Below are 6000 nucleotides of genomic sequence, written 5' to 3' on the forward strand. Positions count from 1 at the left end.
AGTCCCCCAGTTCCTCTAAATGGCAAAATAGAGGTAATTGTTACAGTTGATCTAATCCTGAGTAGCTACCGAAAGAAACAGTGTGGTATTTATTATCTATAGATCCATGGTAAATAGCAGTGGACCAGGTTCTGCTATGCAGTCTCTTTGGGTTGCCTAGACTGCACCTGTTATAAGGGAGGAAGGAATTTCATTCATCCACTACAGATTTCTAAATCCAAAGTGATGGTATTTGCAGTTCTGTCACTGAACAGTCTCCAGCCATATGGACAGCAATGGGATGCTTTGCTTCAAGTGGTAGAACAAAAACAAACACATTTTTTCACCTTGCAAGCTTTGTTACTGTAAAAGTTTTTGTTTGCTTGTTGTTTTTTTTTTTTAAAGTATTGGGTCATGGAAAATTTCTGATGTGTACTGATCTGATTCCAAAAGAGCATGCTGATCAAGGCATTATTTGTCCATATATATTACCTGTATTGATGATCTTACACCTGGAAAAAATAGTGTCTGTTTCTAAAATGATCCAAAGGGAAAAAAAGGACCCAAAAATGTGCTTGTTTCATATTTTTGTTTGCAGATTTTCATGCACTGACACTGTTCTGCTCATCGTCCGATTATAGAATCTTATTGTAATTTCTTCTCATAACTGCTTTTGGTTATATTGGAGAGATATGTGGATATTCATCTTTCTCTCTCTACTACCAGAGTTTGGCAGGCCTTTGGTTTTCTCCTGATGGAGGGTGGTTCTCAGGTGCATTTTTTTTAATTCATGGGATGCTCACTCCTTTTATGCTCCATCAGTACTAAAGAGTTACCTCACAGTGAGCATTGGATCCACATGCAAATCATGTATCCCTTCTGACATAAACCACACAGGCACTTTGCCAAGAGCAAATCCCATGAGAAGGGCATTAAATCAAGCACAATGTTCTGTTTTCCCTGTGGATACCTCAAGCTCCAGCTATTGTTTCCAGAGAGGCTGCTTTACCCAGCAGTGGTGCAGTGAGGAGAATAATTTGTGTGCTTGCAATTTTAACTTCATGTCCCAGGGCTGGCATAAGAATTTTTCCTCTCCTGGGAAAAAAAAAAAAATTAGAAAACTGGAGCATTTCTGTCAAGTGACAAAAAACAAGTTGAGCGCATCACTGCAGCATTCCCATCAAGCAAAATGGAGTTTACTGTGTTCATGACTTGCTCAGAAAGGGAAAAGATTGTCTTCTACCACATGATTACACATTTCAGAAGCATTCAAGAGGTTAATTTAGGGGAGGGGAGGGAAGGCTGAGGAATTAAACAAATTCTGTCCTTGTCTACTTCATTCATCTGGTTTTGGGAAGAATAAAAATTATGAGCTGAAGTAAGTTTGGACTAGATGATATATCAACACCTGCAAGAAAGGAAAATGGCTTGGGATTTACTATGTGCAACTATCAAGCATCTTTTTTTCTTTCATCTCTTTTAGGATGGAGGCTAGCATCTTACGGAGGTAGATTTGAGACCAGGTTGGAAGGAAACCAGAAAAAATTCTCTTTAAAAGCCAGCCAGTTTTTGTTAGGCATTTGGATACAGTACCAGCTATCAGTTACGTGGACAAAACCACTTTGGTTTTATTTGAGGTTGAAAGACATACACCAATCTTTGTGTTTCTCTGGTGATACAACTCTACAGGTGCAAAGTATCTGCTTTGTTGTACCACCCTTACAATTCTGCAGGTGGGAGTGTCGCACAATTTTACAGGACATTGGCTCTAAAAGAGTATTTTCTCAGCCTCAGGAGAGGTTCATGAAGGTCCAAGGCAAATCTGCTCTGTAGAGGTGGAATTTTCTGTGGCTTTTCCTTTGGTTTTCCCAATCACTAGGGATTGGTGCTCAACTTAGGCTGATTGAGAGAGGTTGTCGCTCCGCTCTTTCTATAATTAGAGATTGCTGTAAAATGTCACAAAGTGGGCACTCTGTCTCTGGCTGCTTTTGAAAATTTTTGTCATAATGCCCAGTTGGCTATTTTGTTTGTGCAATGGTGGGTTCTGCTAGAGTCTCTGGGACAGATAATGAGTTACTTTGGTTACTCAGAGTGTAAAGAAAAATAGATCATTTGTCTATGCTTACTTTTGAGGCTTTGACTCAGTGTGCCTGTGATAAGAATGTATATCTCAGTGCAATGGAATTACAGCTTTGATAACATCCCTTCCTTAAATATGATAGACGGTCTTGCTGGACTCCAAAGAGCAGTGCAATAAATCTGCCTCAGTTATTATTACTTCAGGAGCTGTCATAATTGACATGCTTCCTTGTGACTGTAAAACACATTGAAATATGTCACTGGAAATAGCCTTTTCACTCTCCTTTCAGCTCTGTCTAGAACTGAAGTTTGGAAAAAAACATCTGGCTACTGTCATGGATATATACGGAGGTGGACTGATGCTTTGCTCTAAGCTTTGGAAAGACTGTGTTATTCATCAGGGCTGAATGGAAGGCAAGAGATGGAAATTTTGGCTGTATTTTCATACAGGCAAGTGAGAAATTACCAACACATCTGGACTGGGCTTTGCCTTGGTGACAAAGGTGTTTTGGCTTGAAACGTTTTTTTTAGTCCTTTATGGGCTCCATCCTGATGACTTTGGCCTTTGTGTGAAACTGCAAAATGGCAGATGTAAGAGGCAGGATTGCAAGCTCTGAACTTGGTGATCAGGGCTAATACTTTTAATGACAGAAGGATGGGATCAGACAAACTCAAAAAATTGGGATATAATGTGTTCTAGGTCTGCCTGCCTATTCTTCTGACTTTGTTTTTCTGCAGAAGACACCTTCCTCTTGGTCAATCTCAAAAGCTGTCTGCTTTTCCATTTAGTTGTAACACTTTGCTAGCAGTTTACAGAGGAAGCATTATGAAAACATAAACCCCTTCTGCTGAAAATGGTGCCATTAGAGTTTAGGAAGGACTGGGATGACAGATTCCTCAATGGGGTTCTAGTTTTGCATGTGAAACATTTCACTAATCTCCTGTCTCCCTTTGTTTCTAATCCTCTTCTTTATACATATCAGTAAATTAATGAAATGTACCCCAAAGGTTTGCTATGTGACTTAAGAGTGTTTAAAAAGTGCATTGCAATGAAGTCAAAGGTCCTCCTGAAGTTCAGCCTTTCACATTCTTCTCCTCTCCCCTTAGCTTAGGGAAGAATGAACTTGCATGCGGCTTTCTAGCTGAGCTGGGAAAAAAGTTCTTTAGTATTTTTAGAAGACAAAAATTGTCATTCTTGTTCAGACCATCTAGAAGGAAAAGAATCAAAGCTATAGTCTGGAGTCTATTGCTCCTCAATTGCAAACGCAGATTGTACCCACATATGTTATTTGATTTGCTGTGACTTTCCAACATTCCTTCTTAGTCTTCTGACAGAGTAGCCATGGTGGTAGCAGTGCAGATGATAGGTCTTGCAAGATGAAGGCTGATTTGGCCATTTCATCTTTGTTGAAATATCTGCGGGTTTTGAAGATGTGGGTCAGGTTTATAGGAGAATATAGTTTTGCCAGCAGGAGAAAGGAGGCCCCAGTGTGCAGATACTGCATTAATGAAGTGTTGACAAAGAAGCAGCCTGTGCTCCAAGGCTGAGGGCAGGTCTGCCTCACATGATTCAGGGCTCTGAGTCTGTAGCTGAAGGCCAGCCACTTAAATGCCAAACCCATTTACTTCTCTGAAGAACTCCAAGATGCCTCTGAGGGGAGGTGGAGAGGAATGGAGAAACTTCTTCAGTGATGCACCAGGATAAAGGAGTTTCCATGTTCATGGTTGGATGGATGAATGATCAGAGTAGATGCTTGCACACATGTCTACATACAGAAAGCAAATTAATCTTGCTTCTCTTTCTGTGCTTTGCTGTCCTTCCTCATTCCTATTACCTGAATGCAAGAGAACATCTGATGATAGGGGAAACTTTCCTTGAAACTTCTGAATATTGATGGGAAGACCCTTTTTCTTTTAAGGAGATCCTGGCTTTTCTAATCCGTGTTTTTTCACATGAAGAGGAACTCTGTAGTTCTTCTTTCAGAAGTGCATTGTGCCACCCTGTCAGAAAGCTGCTTTTCCAACAGATGTCTGCCAACATGAAAGGTCATATTGGCCTGACCTGCCACGAGCAGAGAGTGACTGTTCTCTCTCAGGGAGTCAGAGCCCAGTTTATCAATGCAGCCTCCTTCACATCCCAATTACCCTGGAAAAAATAACTACTTGCTGGCTGCCAGGCAGCTAATAAATGCTTAGTCCCAAGAAAAGGCTACTAGGTTCAAATCTGTAGGCCACATGACAGGGGAGTTGGCAGGCAAGAGCTGTCTAGGTGGTTGCAGGATGCACACAGCTTGTGATTTTTTAGGGAAAGTTGAAGGCAGTGGGAAGGCCCTGGTTTCACTGAGGACCTTGAGGGTAAGAGCAATGCCTTATTAAATGACTAATTAGGCTGATAGACTGCCTTATGTACCCACAACAGAATTCCAGGCTTGAGATCAGGCATTAAGGACTGCCTTGTGTTCCTGTGCATAAAGGGCACTGTGTGTAAGCCCCAGCTGCCAGAGATGTTGCTGCATGTGCAGCATTGTGCTGAATGCAGAGGGATTAGTGTACCTTGACAGCAAACCGTGAAGGTTTTCCTCAGCTGCCTCAAAAAATACAGCGAGTTTATTTTCACTTTGAAACAGTTTCTGTGCTGAAACTGGGAAGCACAGAAGAATAATCATCCTTTTTCCAGTTCAGCTTTGCTTTTAGTAGTGTGTTCATCTCCACAAGAAAGCAGAAGAGCTAATATGTAAGAACAACCCCTTTAAAGGACTGCATGACTGAAGCTAGAACTTGTTCTTTATTATAGCTCCCTGATAGGTCTGCGTCTTCTTTCCATTATGGTCAAATAATATAAATTTACTTTAATTTTTTCATAGTAACACCTAATATCTGATATGGGTATGCTCTTGGCTTCTGCCATCCTTTTTTCTCCAGAAAGTATAGATACACAGAACAGATCAATGATTTCAGTTAAAATATAGATGCTTAAGGAAAAAAAAAAAAGGTTAAAACCTGCTTAAAGTGATATTTGGGTTGCAAATGAAGCTTAATGCTACACTGCAAAATTGTAGCTCACGAGATGCTATCCTGCATCAGCTCCTTTGTGAGGCTACAGTCTCATATGGTCCCCAGTCTACCAGGCCCATTGCACCCCATAATAACCACTAACCTGTTCTCTACGCTTTTTTCCTTTTCATCCAGTATCCATTAGGTGTAGCAGGCAGGGCTAGTAGGACAGGGTTGGCCAGTCTCACGCATCCTTGCCCCAAAGAGGCCACTTCACACTGATGCCCTCTCTCTCTAGTCACTGTCTTGTCAGAGCTGCTCTGAGCATCTGGTGCCTCTCAGGCTGGGCAATGCTCATAAGGCTGTTGCATCTTTGAACCTCAGCTGCGTGTGTGGATTTCAGGTGATACCTTTTGCATTCCCATAGAAATGCAGATACTTTTTTTGCATTCTTCTTCCAGTTGCTTTGTGTTGGGGATGAAACTTTAGATGACAACCATATTTGACAAGCAAGCAGCAGTGGTCTAGTTACAGTCCCTGTAAGCTCTTAAAAGCCAAATGGCTCCTCCTGACTGAGAAGTCATCAGTCTAGAAGCAATCTATTACTTAAACTAGACATAAAAAAGAACAAACCTCTCTTAGCTGTTCATTCTTTCCTCATACATTTGTTTACTCAAGGCAGAAAAATGTGTTTGGTTAAAGTACAAGTAAGCAGTATTTGTGGGACTAGCAGGGGTGGTTCTACTTTTGGTGTCTTTTTCAGCAGCATTTTGTAGCTAGTGTCTAAGTGCCATACTACTGAGTTGTTCTGCTAGAGCATGTTCTACTCATATTCCTCTCTGGAATGGAAACTCCACAGGTCATAAGCCAGTAATTTAGTGATTCATGATATCAGACAGATACTATATAGCAGACATTTTGCAAAATCCTGCTGCCTTTGTCTAGCTG

Source organism: Nipponia nippon, unplaced genomic scaffold (assembly GCF_047370975.1).
Source record: "Nipponia nippon isolate SJK-2023a ecotype South Korea unplaced genomic scaffold, ASM4737097v1 scaffold_10, whole genome shotgun sequence".
Classification (NCBI taxonomy): Eukaryota; Metazoa; Chordata; class Aves; order Pelecaniformes; family Threskiornithidae; genus Nipponia; species Nipponia nippon.